At 38.6% G+C, this 18005-nt stretch overlaps 2 long non-coding RNA genes across 2 annotated transcripts in view; one reads left to right on the top strand and one right to left on the bottom strand.

Annotated features, from left to right (window-relative positions):
- Nucleotides 1–18005, bottom strand: part of LOC132161292 (uncharacterized) — a 329747-nt gene that overhangs the window by 253726 nt on the left and 58016 nt on the right. The window lies entirely within an intron of this gene.
- LOC132160558 (uncharacterized) lies at nucleotides 6928–7452 on the top strand. The gene is made up of 3 exons (XR_009438039.1): nucleotides 6928–6973; nucleotides 7157–7249; nucleotides 7335–7452. It is a non-coding gene; the product is annotated as an uncharacterized LOC132160558 (long non-coding RNA).

Genomic DNA, 18005 nt, shown 5'->3' with positions numbered 1-18005 from the left:
CTGTGGATGCACAAAATGTCCGAGAACTGTACAAAGAGTACTTCAACTCACCAGCAGGAGAAGTTGCTTGGCAGTATGACCATGTGAACCATGCTCTGGGGAACAGATAAAATCAAACTGTAAATTTGAGCCATGTTCATTACATTTTCCATTGTGAAAACCGCTAGTGTATGTGTATATATACAATTTCTGTGAACTTGAATACACTATCAAATCTATTGCATCTGATTCTTCATTAATTAATATGGCAGCACTCACCACAGCAAATTAAATATTTTTGATATAACATGTTCTATCAAAGTTAAAGCATAGTTTTTTTTGCAAAATGTAAAGTATTTGGTCACTTCAACATATACCTATTTACAACTAAATTTAAGTTGTATTTTTGAAAATGTATATTTTTAATAAACATTTTTACTAGCATTTTCTTCAAAATGTTCTCATTCCCTGCACAATGCTGTGCCCAAAATGGTTATGTTCCTGTAGATTGATAACTGTTGCCTATAAATGCAGTGACTCCGTAATTAGGCACATAGCTATTTCAATAAGAGGTCAAGAATACTTATGTACAAATATATGCCAAATCCCAAAATATGTTACATTACTTTCAAAAAGGGAGTCAGAAAAGGTAGTGCAAATAAGTCACAATGACTGTAGTGCAAGTGAACGATAGAGCAAATAAACATTTATGAAATAGCCATTTTCAACTATATTTCTTGAATGTAAAAAGAAACACTAAAAAAATACAGAATTAAAATGTATATAATAAACATCTATTAGGGTAGCCAAGAAGTTGTAGAGCAGCCATAGTTTGTTGGGGTCTGCGGGGGGACCTGATGGTAGGACACCGGCGACTGCTGTGGAAAAAAAGCAGAAGAGGCCTGGCCAAACTCAGTGTATATCTTATTCGCCGTTACGTATGCGTGCTCGGCCAGACAGTTTTGTGTTTGAGCGCCCCCAAGTTGTGTTTTACTGTAACTTCAGAAGCTCCAGACACGTGAGCAAAAGTGCCAATCTCATTGGTCGTATAGGTTTTGACGCGGTGCCTCACACCAAAAAAACTAACCCGAGGCGTTTTTTAAAAAATGACGCTTTTACGCGTGGTGTTTTTCGCGTCGGTGTTCACACTCACATTGGCGCCCTTTGTTTAGTCATGAGGTGTTAAACGTCGGCGAATATCGCGCGCTCCTTAAGGATCCATAGTTCGGAGATCCGGCAACACGAGTGGTCCGCAGTGTGCCGGCCAGCTCGGAGATCTCTGTGTGTACCAGAGCATTTTATTATTGTTTATGTTATTTTGTGTTTTTATGGTGAGAATAAAGATTCTCCTTTTCTCTACTCTGCTTCTGAATCCTCTGTCTAGCACGCACCCTGACAGAAAGGAGCAAAGTGCAAAACTTATCCCTTTAACCTTCCAAATTTAAGCATCAAATGCTTTAGAAAATATTATATCCTGATAAATCAACAGGTAGAGCCATGAGAAAAACAAAATAAACATCTTTTTCCAGAAATTAACAGTGGTGCCTGCAGAACATATTCAGTGTCAATTTCAAGTCCTCAAACAGGATTAGGGGCAAACGTTAACATAATTCACAGATTATCCGCTGTAATCTTCTTTCCCTCAATAATGGCAAACGAGCCCTTGAACCCAGCTCGTTTTCCTTCTCTCCTGACTGGATTTACCAGTGGCCATAGTTTATTACGTGCCTCTCTCGCTCGTTGTGTGAGGTCTTCTGTTATTTTGATGCCTTTCTGCTTGATGACTTCTGAGTTTTTTTAGTCCAACCAAATGCGATCTCGATGAGTACGTGACAAAAACTGCACAATAATCTGCCGTGGAAATGCGCCTGCTTCGCTCGGACCGATTCTGTGTGCAACATCAATGGACGTCTGAAGACCATCCCTCAATCCCGGCTAAACTTGAGAGAAGATATCCATTGCGATCATCTTCACATTTTCTCCTGCTTCCTCCGGAACACCAGATATTTTCAAGTTCCACCGTCTTTTATATGCATCCAGCTCGTCAACTTTTTCCCACAGTTGTTTATTTTCAGCGATTACAGCCGCTACTTGAACGCCCAACTCGCCAGTTTTAACTACAGCCCTCTCCGTTTTGTCTGTAAATGAATCAACTTTGATAGTAAGTTCAGATATCAGGGTAGAATTGGATGCAACCAACCTTTCAATTTCCAGTAACTTCTTCATGAAGATATCTTGCTTTTTCCCCAGCCTCTCAATCGCCTCCAGAATAGCTGTGTTTGAGGGCTTGGAAGTCTGCCGCCGTACTTTCGAAAGAGGGCTGTTGATCGGGGTGTCAGGAAGTGGTGGCGTACAATCCATGCCTGGGTCTCCTTCGGGAGTGGGTTTAGAATAATCATGAACACGTTTCACACTGTCCCCCATTCTTTCAGATTTTCTTAGGTAACGTTATATTTAAATGTGAGTTTCAATCAGCTTGCTCAAATGGCCGCAAAACACGTTCTGACAGGCAAAACAGAAGTAAAGATTTTCCGCTCCAGCTTGAAAACTTCACAGAATTCTTATGAATACATATGCATTAGTATTAGTAATGTCAAACATTAAGGTAGTTCAAATGAGATCAAGTTTTGCACGAAAGTTTGTAAGAGACAAACAACAGTTTGACTACTCAGACGCCATCTTGGCCATTATTCCAGGGAAACACTTAAACAGAGAAAACGACATGGACTATGCTCACAAACCTTGCGCGTGGTACACAAACGAACATGGAACAATACATTTATTAATGTGTGTTATGGTGCTTTCACACTTGCCTCATTTAGTTCGGTTGAATCGTACCAGAGTTTGTTTCCCCCTTTGGTGCGGTTCGTTTGGGTAGGTGTGAAAGCAGCAATCGCACTCGGGTGCGCACCAAAGGCGGACCAAACAAGCGTACCGAGACCTGCTTGAAGAGGTGATCTCGGTACGCTTTCAAACGAACTCTGGAACGGTCTGTTTGTGGTGAGAACGTGATCCGACCTCGAACAGACCCAACTGCAAAAAGTACTGATCATCTTTGGACTAAACCAGCTGCCGTAGTCAGCTGCGCTGAGCATTATGGGATGAGGAAGTGTTTGTTGACAGTTTGCACTTTAGCATGGCAGCTCGTGGAAAAACTTGGAGTAGTGAGGAAGTGCGGAGCCTCATAGAAATTTGGTCTGATGACCATGAGCATGTCAGAATTAAGAAGAATTAATGCACGCCTCCGCTTGAAGTTACGAGTGATGCCCACTCACCGTTTGCAGTGCATTAGAATGTTGTTTTCAAGCCGCATCCGCACATCATTATAGAAATGTTTTTTATGCATATTGTGGTGTATACAAACAATGTAATAGATTATGGCCAGGGACAAAACCACAGTTGTGTTGTCTCCGTGTTGTTTGCTGGCTTTTACTCTTATGTTGGAATTTTCCCGCACATAAATTCTGACCAATCGAAAAGCAATTTAGGAAATACGTCATGGCCAATGAGTGATGTGTATGTTCTCATGTGACTGCATTTTGGTTAGTTTCAACTGGTTCGGACCAAAGCAATCAGTGTGGTGTGAAAAAGAACCAAAAAAGCTGAAAAATGCTACAATGTATACTTGTTTGCCCTTGGTTCAGACCAAATGAACCGATCTAGAGATGTGAAAGCACCCTTAATGTTAGTTAATAAAAAGATAAACATTCAATGTGTGTTCATGTTTTTGTTGTTGTTACGTGACGTAGAGGTGTCTGACTAGAGCCGAGACGTGGGCTGATGACATCATCGTTTCAGAAAATATTCATTGTCCACACGAAAATGCAAAGGCAGCGTTTTCAAATTTATCCACTCTGGGATCCGGTTTAAAAAAATCGAGGTTTCACTCTTCCAAAACGCCGGATCCGTGTGGACGAAATACCTATCTGATAAAAAAAATTGTGCGTATTCACAGAAATGTGTCGCCATGTGGATGGGGCCTTAATTCCAGGGGTTTCATTACCACCACGTAAATTGGGCATTTCTGGAGGTCTTGTTAAAATGCCCTCTTTCAAAAAAGAAAAAAAAAGAAAAGAGGTCACCGATCATGTGCAGAATGCTGTTTATTTTTGCACGGGCATTTCCAATCCCAGGATCAACAGGAGAAATAAAAGCATACCTATGATGAATAATGAAGGACAAAACAGTCATACAGGTAGATATTATATTTTATATCTATTATGTTTTATTATCTTCAAGTTAAGCTATTTTCATAAAAAAAAATAAACAACCAAAAAACTTTAAAACGTGACGTAACGTTAGTACTCTGCTTATGTTTTACTGTAAATTTTACTACAAACCAAACATGGTTATTGACGTGTATTAAATGTGTATTACTAGCGTGTATTAAAACCGTGTTTATACATAAGGTAATCAATCTGCCAAAGAAAACGTTTGTTACAACCTCACTATAATAAACCATGGTTAATTTGATCTTAATTAATTAATGAATGAATTAACTTATGTTTTGGTATGTATCTTTCCACAGTTATACTAAATAAATATAAAGAAAAAGATCACGGAGACTTAAGTAATGAACCTCTTTATACTTTAATACTTTATTATTATACTTTGTTTCTATTAGACTGGCTCCCAACAAATTTCAAAATATGTACATCATCAGAACAGTATATTACAGGAATAGTTTCTTCAGAAGAAGAGCTAAAACATCTACTGGAAAGTCACAAGCGTGCATCAGGCACATCTTACACAGTTTGGTAATTTAACAGTCCATATTTTTACTGCATGTTTTCCCACTTTGATAAATATTTATGTAACGTTACTTGTTTCTGTATAATGGAATTATCTTGTGAACATTATTTGCCATGATATAAGAAATGTATCTAGTTTCAGATATATTCAATACGGAAAACACATTATAACAAATATAGTATAATTCTCTGTATAGAGAAATTTGCATTGTAAGAAGATAAAAGGTAGCAGAGGGTAACACTTTACAATAAGGTATCATTTAATAACAGTTAAAGCATTAACTAACAGTGAGCAATACATTTATTCATTCATGCTGTGCCTGTCCCATAATTTTCAGTTTTTCTTTCATTTTTTTATTTTAATTGTATTTTTCCTCATAACAGGTCTGATGACAGTCACAAAAAACAGAAGGTGACACCATGATGTCTATGGAAAGTGGAAGATTCAGAACATGTCCCACTCTCTGTGAAAAGAAGCGTGATATATTCTTGCTTACCGTGGTGACGAGATGCATAGCAGATTGTCATCACTCAATGGCTGGATGTCTAAGTGGTGCCCACAGAATAACATAGGTTTCATTGACAATTGGACGAGCTTTTGGGGCAGACCTGTACAGTGTACATTTTAGGACATCCTCAGACCTCAATCATCAAATGAAAAGGCATCATGCCTCAGACTAAAAGGCTTCAGTCATCGAACAAAACGGCATCGCGCCTCTGACTGAAAAGCTTCAGGTCTCAGGAAAAACGACGTCAGGTGTCAGGTCTCATACAATTAACGTTAGGTATCAGACGAAACGGACTCAGGCAAAAAGTCATCAGACGAAACGGACTCAGGCAAAAAGTCATCAGACGAAACGGACTCAGGCAAAAAGTCATCAGACGAAACGGACTCAGGCAAAAAGTCATCAGACGAAGCGGACTCAGGTGGAATATAGCGTTGCCCCGCCCCATGTGACGTCACACGCACGCCGTTCACAGGAAGTGGTATATCATGGTTGATTGATGGCAAAAGGAGGTAAGCAGCGTTTGATATTTTATATTTTAACAGTTTTATTCAAATGTTACACTAATTAAGTTATATAGGGAAGAGAACATGCTTTTCGAGAGTCTTGTGTGCACGTTTAAAAAGTTAGTTAGCCATATTGCAAATAGCGAGCTTTTATTTTGGCCAAGTAGTAAAGTTACCCTTACGCAAAAATAACCATGGTTTTACTATCAAAAAACAAAAACAAACAAAAAACAAATGGTCGATATAGTTAAATCATGGTATCCACAGATTAACATGGTTTTGCTACTAACCATAGTTTAACCATGGTGTTTGTAGTAAAACTGTAGTTATACAAATGGTATCATTACACTAAAAAAAACGTTACTACACTTTTACTATAATAAAACCACAATGCATTATATATAGAAAAACTTTGTTTCATCTCATAAATAATCATAACAATTATACGTATAAAACTTACTTATTCGTGGATGTAACTTTTATGAGTATGATTATGTATAACACGCAATATACACCATGCTAAATCCACATGATTTATAATGGTTTATAAGTCTTATATCTTGACATTATTTATTTAAAATATATACAGTATCTTACTATCTTATTGATATTACAATAAATTTGGTAAAAGTATTACATATTACACATTCATCTAATCAGATTTGTGATATGATGGCTGTTTAAGGAAAAATAATATTTTTATTTTCATTATTTTTGTTGAAGTTATTTATAGTGGTATTTGCCTGCTTTGAGTAAAGTAACAAAACAACAATGCCAAGATATGAGACTTGTATTATATCTAAGGGAAATATTCTGTTGTAAGTTAAGTGGATGCATTATTTTCATTGCGTATTATAAATAATAATCTTAAATGCTATAACCACAAATAAGTAAATTATACTTAAATTATAACACATTAAAAATGTTATGATTACTCATGAGATGATATGACATATTACAAAGTTTTTTTCTAATACATTATTCATTCATTATAATGCCATAAGAATACTCTTATAATTTGTTTTAAATACGAGCTTCATAGGAAGTGTTACCGTTAAGTTTAATCGATAATGTACTTCTTCACTGATGTTATACAATATCCTTGTACAAATGAAAAAAAATTTTTTAACAGCATCTGATCTAATGCTTTTATCTTGCAGTGAAACGCATCTAAGAAGATGAATAAAATCAAGTTAGCCATAGAGATGGCATCGTCCAAGAGCACAGGCATGTATTTTTCTTTTCTGCATTGGTAAGAACACTATTAACTCAAAGAAAGTATATGTATACATTAAAAAATCATAGACTAATAATGAACAAGAGTGCAGATTAAGTAACAAATATATAAATCAAAACCACCCAAGATCAGTAAACGATCTTTAACTATTACTGTATTTTTTTTATATTAAGGGAGTTCATCCAGAGGCAGTGAGTGAACTTTGTGTCCTGAAACCAGAATCAGTTGGGAAGAATGGAATCAATTCTACCCCATAAAAGGCTTACACAGGTAATTCACAACTCTGTTTGTTTGTCTGTGTGCGCACAGCTAGCTTAATGTCTTCACAACTCATCATTTGTGTTCATTTCTTTAGGTCCCCTTCCAGATGCTGATGTCTTGGCTTCTGGTGCAAAACTAAGTCAGATTAATCCCAAGCCTTTGCTGCCACACATACTTGAGGGCATGTCAAAAGTAGAGTTGTGCCTCTTGGCACGGCAGTCCACTTTCATACCAATGTCCCCCTATAGCTGCAGGTGTTCCTGATGTTAATGATCCATCTGAAACATTCCAGTTTAGACTAGTGGAGGTAAAAAGCGCCACTGCTGAAAACATTGCTCAGGTTCCATTTATGAAAATTCAAAGAGGACTAGCCAAACTTAAAGAGACCCAGAAGTACTATTGGCAGGTACAAGGTCAGACTGCAGACACTGGTCTACACTGATGTGACTTTGTGACTGACACAAAATCAGATTTCATAATACAGATGATCTGGCGAGATGATGCCTTCATAGCATCAATTAAAGTACTATTATAACGTTTACCTGGATGTGTATCTTTCAGTGGTATGAATGGACAGATTCTGTTCATATTATAGTATGAACCTAAGATTTATTTTTACATTCATAGTAAATATATACTTTATGTAGTTGAGTAGTATGTAGCATATTTTGTAGTAGATCTTTTGTAACATATTAGATACATCACAAATTATAACAATAAATATATATTGTACTTGCTATTAATTAGAAATATGTACATACTAAGGTGAATACTTTTTGTATTAAATCTTCTGTAATGTATATGATATGCATATTCTTTTACTAGTTGTGTATATTTACATTTGATACATTGTATGATATAACAAATAAGATTTTTTCATGAGTTAATATAAAAATACTTTTCATTGTCAACTATTTCATTGTGTCTGTCAAATTATTTTCAGGGACATTTTATTTAAATAATTTCATTATACAAAATATAAAATTTTACATTACAATAAAAAAAAGTAAAAACACATTTAATGATGGTAGGTATTAAAGGTATGCACTGCAACTAACTGAAAAGGTAAAAAATAAAAAAAAAAATAAAAAACTACTATCAAATGTTAACACTGTAACACTACTATTGTAATAATCACAGTCATTCAAAAATCTAATATACTAATATACATTCACTGCTCAAGAAACATTGGTCCCTGATAATAAACCATAAAACAGCAATTATGCCAGATCTGATTAATTCTTCCTGACAAGGTGAGTGGCACAACAGAATCAACAGATGTGTATTTCCTTGACCCTTCTAATCACCCTTTCCACCAGAAGTCTGAGGCATGCAGTGGCCTGTGTTTTTTCACAGTCTTGTTTGATGAACTGCTTGGCACATTTGAAAAATGGAATGATCTGTCTAGCACCAACACTGGAGAGCATATCTTCAATAGTGGACCCCTTGTCTGCCATAACCACATCTCCACTGCACCACACAGAGTTACCCCAACCAGACCTTTGAATGTGGTAGTGCACTTATAACTTCAGAGTGGAGTTTCAGTGATGTAGGGCTTTCACAGCAGATTTCTGTACAGTCTAGGATGACATGCAGGTTTGGATTGAACAAACGGTAGTTCTCTGGCATGGAGGAGCTTATTTGTTGCTTGGACATCTACATGGGTACTGGATCCTGCTCAGCATGGTCACGCTTACCCAGAAAATATCAGCGATAACATGATTGACTGAAACAACAAATATATATTTAATTATAAGACAGAACCATTGTTTTTACAAAATCATTAAATTCAACAACTAGTGTTAGACTCATACAGGTATGTTATAATTAGACCAAGATTTCAATCTAAGCTTGAAAGAATTCGCTTTACCCTGACGTAAAGTGACCATAGTTTTATTATAGGTAAAGTGTAGTAACATGTTTTTTTTAGTGTAATGATTAACGTACCATTTGTATAACCGCAGTTTTACTACAAACACCATGGTTAAACTATGGTTAGTGTAGCAAAACCATGGTTAATCTGTGGATACCATGATTTAACTATATCGACCATTTGTTTTTTGATAGTAAAACCATGGTTATTTTTCGTAAGGGTAACTTTACTACTTGTCCAAAATAAAAGCTCGCTAGTTGCAATATGGCTAACTAACTTTGTAAACGTGCACACAAGACTCTCGAAAAGCATGTTCTCTTCCCTATATAACTTAATTAGTGTAACATTTGAATAAAACTGTTAAAATATAAAATATCAGACGCTGCTTACCTCCTTTTGCCATCAATCAACCATGATATACCACTTCCTGTGAACGGCGTGCGTGTGACGTCACATGGGGCGGGGCAACGCTATATTCCACCTGAGTCCGCTTCGTCTGATGACTTTTTGCCTGAGTCCGTTTCGTCTGATGACTTTTTGTCTGAGTCCGTTTCGTCTGATGACTTTTTGTCCGAGTCCGTTTAGTCTGATGACTTTTTGCCTGAGTCCGTTTCATCTGATGACTTTTTGTCTGAGTCCGTTTAGTCTGATACCTATAACGTTAATTGTATGAGACCTGATGTCGTTTTTCCTGAGACCTGAAGCTTTTCAGTCAGAGGCGCGATGCCGTTTTGTCCGATGACTGAAGCCTTTTAGTCTGAGGCATGATGCCTTTTCATTTGATGACTGAGGTCTGAGGATGTCCTAAAATGTACACCATAGACCTGACCTGTTGAAAAGAGATGGTCTTCATCCCTCCTGGGGTGGCGCCACTCTTCTCTCTAGAAATATGGCAAATAGTCTTAGTGTTTATAGTTGACTAACTGGGGCCCAGGTCAGGAAGCAGACAGACTGGCTAAACCGACCGTCTGCTAGCTGCCTCACGTCACAGAGGTCAGCTAATTCTCAGCACATAGAGACTCTTTCAGCGATGTGTCTGTTCCCCGAACTAGAGATAGGGCGGCAGTGGCTCAGTGGTTCATGTAGGTTGTGGTTCAATCCCCGGCTCCACCTGACCAAGTGTCGAGGTGTCCTTGAGCAAGACACCTAACCCCAGCTGCTCCCGAAGAACTGGATGGCGCCTTGAATGGCTGACACCACAGTTGGTGTGTGAATGGGTGAATGTGAGGCAAATTGTAAAGCACTTTGGATGGCCATGTGGTCTGTTGAAAGCGCTATATAAATGCAGTCCATTTACCATTTTAGAAAATACAAAAAACGTCCAAACCAAGTTAAGATTAACAATTTAAATGAGGTTCAACAAATAAAACACAAATGCAATACGGATAAACAAATGATAAAGCTTGGCTTATTGAATATCAGATCCCTTTCTACGAAAACACTTTTTGTAAATAATATGATCACTGATCATAATCTAGATGTGCTCTGTTTGACAGAAACCTGGCTAAAACCTGATGATTACATTATTTTAAATGAGTCCACCCCCCAAGATTACTGTTATAAACATGAGCCGCGTCTAAAAGGCAAAGGGGGAGGTGTTGCTTCAATTTATAACAACGTTTTCAGGATTTCTCAGAGGGCAGGCTTCAAGTATAACTCGTTTGAAGTAATGGTGCTTCATATAACATTATCCAGAGAAACAAATGTTAATGATAAATCCCCTGTTATGTTTGTACTGGCTACTGTATACAGGCCACCAGGGCACCATACAGATTTTATTAAAGAGTTTGGTGATTTTACATCCGAGTTAGTACTGGCTGCAGATAAAGTTTTAATAGTTGGTGATTTTAATATCCATGTTGATAATGAAAATGATGCACTGGGATCAGCATTTATAGACATTCTGAACTCTATTGGGGTTAGACAACACGTTTCAGTACACTTTGTTGGCATTAATGGAAGTGCATTAGCATGGTTTAAATCGTACTTATATGACTGCCATCAGTTCGTAGCAGTGAATGAAGATGTATCATATCGATCACAAGTGCAGTATGGAGTACCTCGAGGCTCAGTACTAGGGCCGCTACTCTTCACGCTTTATATGTTACCCTTGGGAGATATCATCAGGAAACATGGTGTTAGCTTTCACTGTTATGCTGATGATACTCAGCTCTATATTTCTTCGCGAATCAGAAAAGAACCTGGGTGGCAACAGGACTCTCGGGTAAGAGACAGATCATAATCTTCTAAAATTTGGGTTTTTAGAAATAAGAATTGGAATGAAATTAGAAAGGGACGAACCATAGCGGTGGGTCCTTCTCTGTGGGAAGCACAATCCAGGGGAATTTGATTGTGAGAATACTGCGGCACAGTTAATAAATTTCTAAGGGGGAATTGAAACTGCTGCAACTGGCGTGATCGGAAATTGAGTTAGAAATTGAGATTGAAACGATACAGAAATTTCTAAGCGATAAGTTGAGATCATGCACAAGCGGTTAACATATTTCTAAGAGGGGAAGTGAGACTGTGCGAGTATTGCCTCCCCGACTTGGGCAGGGGAAGTCGGAGCTGTTGGAGACTCTGACAGATTATAGGCGCGCCGAAGGAAAAGGTATCCACAGAGAAGGAAACAGCTAATATGGGAAAGTCTCAGAGCAAGCTTGTTGAATATGATACATCGGTGTTTAGGGAAATGACAAAGAGTGTATGGCCAAAAATGCATGCAAGATATGGGGAAATTAATTAAATACCATGGTTTTCCAAAAGAGGGAACGTTGAGTGTTAAGAAATTAAAAGCTGTGAAGGAATCAGTAGAAGAGGGAAGCGAGAGACAGAAAGGTTGTTGTGCGTGACATATGTGTGAGAAATGTGAACGAACTGTGAATTGTTGGATAGCGGAAGCAGATAGGAGAGAAAGGAGATCGATGCAGAAAGAATTAGCAAGTAGAAAGGAGGAAAAGAAAGTTGAAGAATGTGAAGAAAATGTAAATGCCTAACATAGACCTACTAACCGCTCTGATGTTTGTTTCTAAACATGTATCTCCGCCCTATACACACTTTCCCGTGTCGAGCTGAAAACCATGAAACTGGACCCTGAACTCGACTGCTCTCCGCCGAGAAGACCAACAGCACCGTGGCCAGATCCAGAATGGAGACAAGAAACAGTGGAAGACCCAGAAATCATTCCTGAAACCCCCAACGAAGAAATTGGAGGAAATAGTGCGCAGAGCAACCCCGACAGAGAAAAGACAAACAAGACTGTGGCGAGTGGGTCGCAGGTGCCACTGATTTCCCAATCATTGCCGGCCTCCCTCCTTGTTCCCACGTCCCTCGGCCCCATCCCCCTCGCCACAAAGACAAACAGCGAAAGAAGAAAATGTTAGTATAACAGCTCCAATGATTGAAGTTTCTGGTCTTGATGGGTCTTTTATGGTCTTTAGACTATGGACTATGACTGACATGAAAGAAGCGATGGCTCACTTGCCGAGCCCTGACGAAGCAGGTGATACATTTTCTACCGAATTAGTCACCTTCTGCCAAGAACTCAGCCCTACCGTGCACGAACTGAGAAGGCTGCTGGCAGTGAAACTGGGGGCTACGAGCTGGCATAAAGTGAGTGGAGAGCTACAGAAAGAAGACTGTCGGAGAGAACACTGAAAGGAAAAGTGGATGGCTATCTGCCTGTTTTAGCACATGCTTTGCTTTACATTTTCTAACCACACACACACACACACACACACACAGACACACATACACTGATGTACTTTCTGCTCTCTGCAATGAAGAAAACGCTTGCTTTCCTTTGTGTATGTCTGATTCTGTTGATGAACATCCTGATAAATGCGCGATTATGTTTAAGAATGAAGCCTTTATGAAAATGCCTAAATATCCTATGCTAGTAGAGGGGATATTGATTGAGTTTTTAGCTGATACAGCCATGTGATTTGCAATTCCAACCACAATTAACAGGCGAAATTAATAAGTCAATTTCTGCATCAGGTCACGTAATTTGTGAAAGATTCACAAGTGCCTCTGAATTGTGAAACGGGAGGGGGGGGCATGCTTTTCTCTACACCCCAGCATGTCCAGTGCCTTTAATTGGGAGAGATTTATTGTGCATACTAAATTTGACACTGATTGCAGACTCAGTGTCTGAGTGGCAGAGAAAGAGCAGCTTTGCTGTCTGCAAGCAGAACCAAAATGGACATATGAATGGCACATCATAAATTCTGATTGGGCTGAAATGATGTGTGAACTGACTAAAAATCGAACAAAACCATTTGACAGAGAAATCATGTTGCCTGACAAATTGCATTGCACATCACATGTTGTAGTACAACGAGATGACCAGTATGAAAAAGACAGGTTTGAGGGGGGAAAAGGAGAAACTTTGCGTTTTGAGAAAGTGTTTTAGACAGAAAAATGTGTGTGCAGTTTCAGTTTGTCTGACAGAAAAACAGCTTTTCTTGACAGAAAAACAAAAAACAGCTTCATTAGAACTGTTTGTGAAAAGCTGTGTTTGTGCCTCAGATATACATGCAGCATTAGCAGAAGTGCCATAAGAGTTATAGGCAAAACACAAATATGATGTAGGTTTAATTAAAGGATGTGAACCAGTGGTGGTCACCCCAAAATCTGATTACAGACCGTGTCAACGTCAATACCCTCTAAAACCAGAGGCAATTCTTGGTATAAAACCAGTGTTTGAGTCACTATTAAGGGAGGGGATAATAGTGCCATGCAATGATTCTCCAGTTTGCACTCCAATTTTCCCTGTGAAAAAGATAAGGGATGAGGGTCAGCCCACAGAGTGGCGATTTGTGCAAGATTTACAGGCTGTGAATGCTGCTGTCAGACAAAGAGCTCCATCAGTGCCAAATCCATACACAATTTTGTCACAAATACCACAAGATGCAACATTCTTCTCAGTGGTACATTTTGGCAAATGCATTTTTTTGCGTACCAGTTGATAAAGGCAGCCAATTCTATTTGCATTTGAATTTGAGGGCAAAGGTTACAATTGCACTCGAATGACACATAGAGATTACAACGAAGCCCTAAGAAGGAGTTTGGAGCCTTTGACCCTGACAGCAGATACAGTCTTGTTACAGTATGTGGATGATCTTTGCTTGTGTACTCGTGATGAGCTTATATGTGTAACTGACACTGTGACTCTCCTGAATCATCTGGCTCAGGAGGGCCATAAAGTCAGCCTGACAAAACTGCAGTTCGCAAAACAACAGATTACATTCCCGGGCATGTAGTAACACCAATTAGCAAATCATTGTCTGAAAAAAGGGTTAAAGCTACAAGAGAAGTCCCAAAACCACTCACAAAGAAACAAATACTTTAATTTTTGGGGATGTGTTCCTATTGTAGAACATTTATTCCAAATTATGCAATTTTTGAGCTGCCCCTGAGAGCCCTGAGAGGGAAGGGGTTGAATTTATGTGACAGGATTGAGTGGACAGAGAAAGCGGAAGAGGCATTTCTGAACATGAAAGTTCAGCTGTGGCATATTTTTTTCCAGCAAATTAGACCCAGTAGCAGCAGGCCTGCCACACTGTCCAAGGGCGGTGGCAGCTGCTGAGAAGGCCGTGATGGCTTCTAGAGAATTCGTAGGTTACTATGATCTGACATTGATAGTGCCTCACGCAGTATCCATGATTTTGCAGGAACAGAAAACATCAGACTTATCAACAGCTTGATGGTTAAGATATCATACTATTTTGCTTGATATGCCTAATACAACTGCTAAGCGGTGCACAACCTTGAATGCTGCTACTCTCCTTCCAACAGAAGAGGAAGGGGAAGAGCATCATTGTTGTTTAACAGCACTTGAACAAGTGTGTACGCCACGTCCAGACCTGTCTGACGTCCCACTTGAAAACTGTGACAATGTTCTCTTTGTGGATGGCTCGGTTTTTAAAGATCCACAAACAGGCCTGAATAAGGTTGGTTATGCCATAACAACTGAATTTGACGTTGTGGCTTCTGGCTCACTACCATCAAATTATTCAGAACAAGCAGCTGAGCTTGTGGCATTAACAGAAGCATGCAAACTAATGACAGACAAATGCGTCACAATTTACTTAGATTCACGCTATGCATTTGGGGTTACTCATGATTTTGGTTCGCTGTGGAAACACAGAAATTTTTTGAAGTCAGATGGGCAACCAATATTAAATGCACCCCTTGTGGCAGATTTGCTAGATGTTATTTTGCTGCCAGGAAAGATAGCCATTTGTAAATGCGCAGCGCATACTAATAACAAAGATTCTGTATCTACAGGAAGCAGACGCAGCGGCGAAGGCTGCAACATCTCAGCAGACAAAATCATCAGAGTGTTTACTTTGTTATCTGAAAATAACCCTGACATTTCTTCATCTTTACAGGTTATGCAGACATTTGTGACAGGGCAGGAGAGAGATAAATGTACACAGAGTGGCTGCGAAGTGGTGAATGGAGTATGGATGAGCAGCCTTGTTTACCTAAACACTTCTTTCCTCAATCTGCTAAGTCAATGCATGGGAAAGACCACGCATCAAAAGGGGGAATGATTATGCAAATGAAAGAATTGTGGTTTACAAAGGGGTTCACAATTTATGCAGAATATTTTGTAAAAAATGTGTCATTTGTAATAATGTGGCGAGAGGCTTAACAATGTCTCAGGTATCCCAGACAGAGCCGATGGGGCCCTTCGAATATTTACAGATGGATTTCATTGAACTGTCCCCATGTGAAGGGAAGAAAAATTGTTTGGTATTTGTAGACATGTGGTCCAAATGGGTAGAGGCCTTCCCAATGTCCAAACAGGATGCAGCAGCAGTAGCAAAAGCTCTGCTGACTGAAGTAGTCCCGAGATGGGGAATTCCACGAAAAATCTATTCAGACAATGGAACACAATTGTGTAGGGCAATAAAAAACAAATTGGCTAAGCGTTGTGAGAAAACTGGACTCACATGAGTTAAGGTGCTCCCAATCATTCTCATGTACATGAGAATGAGAAAGCGATCCAGAGTAAACCTGAGCCCTTTTGAAATTCTCTTTGGTAAACCACCATTTATAGGAATGGAAGGGGGTAAACAACAGCTGCCACCTACAGAGGTGTGTGAGCATGACGTTGAGTTATTGCAAGGAAATGTATCTCTGTTGTCTAATGTTTGTGTTCAGGTGAAAGCTGCTCAGGAGAAGGTTGCTGAAACACCGTTGCATAACCTGAAACCAGGAGATTTCGTGGTTGTACGAGATCTGAGGAGAAAGAGCTGGAGACAATTATGTAGGAAAGCAGAAAGAAAATGGAAGAAAGACAAACTTCAAATATCCTTTACCATACTTAAAGAATGTTTATGGACATATCAGAGTGCAGTAAAGAAGGCCAAGTCTCTTTATTTTTCTAATCTGATCGAGGAGCATCATCAAAGTCCTAGAGTTCTTTTTTCGATTATCAATTCAGTATTACATCCCCCTGTCAGACTTTCCGTAATCCTACTAAAGCATTATGTGAAAATTTTCTAAATTACTTCGAGACAAAAATTATAAATCTAAGAGTTCAAATACAAGATACCAGCGATGATAAATTAACTTCAATGACTCCATTGGCTTCTTGGACTACTTTTAATTCTATTTCCTTAGACTCAAAAGAAATTTAGAATTAAAAGAAATAGTTTTAAAACTAAAAACCTCTTCTAGTCCCCTTGACACTATGCACCCCCGCTATCTGAAGTTATTAATTGATATTGTAGGACCTGGCCTTGTAACTTTACTTAATAAATGCTTGCAGTCAGGGATTATCCCTGATAGTTTAAAAAGGGCCACTGTGACTCCAGTGCTAAAGAAACCCACACTTGATACATCTATCTTAGCAAATTTTCACCCTGTGTCTGTCCTTCCGTTTATTTCTAAGGTGATGGAAAAAATTGTCTCTCTGCAACTTCAGTCTTTCCTATCCACAAATCATATATATGAGATCTTTCAATAAGGCTTCAAATCATTACATAGTACTGAAACAGCCCTTATTAGAGTCTTAAATGACATCTTAATGATTACTGATTCGGGAGCTTCTGTCATTTTAATTATGCTGGACTTGTCTTCAGCTTTTGATACTGTTGATCACGGAATTCTCATCTCCCGACTGGAGTCCTATGTGGGTTTAGGCGGGGTAGTGTTAAACTGGTTTAAATCTTTCCTAACAAACAGAACTTTTTCTGTTAAAATTGGAAATTTTACTTCATCGTTACGCAAGCTATCCTGTGGCGTACCACAAGGATCTGTTCTTGCACCCACTCTGTTTTCTTTATATTTACTTCCCTTGGGATCCATTTTCAGGAAACATAATGTAGCCTTCCATTGTTACGCTGATGACATGCAAATTTATCTGCCTTTGACCAGCGGTAATGAGAATGCTGTTAGTAACTTATCAGCGTGTTTGAATGATGTAAAGGCATGGCTCTCAAAAAATTTTCTTTTTTTTGAACTCAGATAAATCGGAAGCTATTGTTTTCTGCCCTACGGAGCAAAGAAGGAAATATTTACCTAACCTTGATCTTTTAAATTTCACTATCTCAGCAAAGGTTCGGAATTTAGGTGTGGTAATAGATAACAACTTACAATTTGATAGGCAAATTGCCTCGGTAGTGGGCTCTAGTTTCTTTCATCTACGCTCTTTTTCCAAAATTAAATCTTTCCTATCCAATGATTCTCTTGAAGTTGCTATTCATGCCTTTATAACATCCAGGCTAGATTATTGCAACTCTCTTTATTATGGGATTTCCAAGAATCAAATCTCTAGATTACAAGTTGTTCAGAATGCAGCAGCACGCTTTTTGAAAGGTGGCAAAAAATGTGATCATGTGACACCTCTTTTGAGATCCCTTCACTGGTTACCTGTCC

Source organism: Carassius carassius, chromosome 17, assembly GCF_963082965.1.
Source record: "Carassius carassius chromosome 17, fCarCar2.1, whole genome shotgun sequence".
Taxonomy (NCBI): Eukaryota; Metazoa; Chordata; class Actinopteri; order Cypriniformes; family Cyprinidae; genus Carassius; species Carassius carassius.
This window is presented reverse-complemented; position numbering and strand designations above follow the sequence as displayed.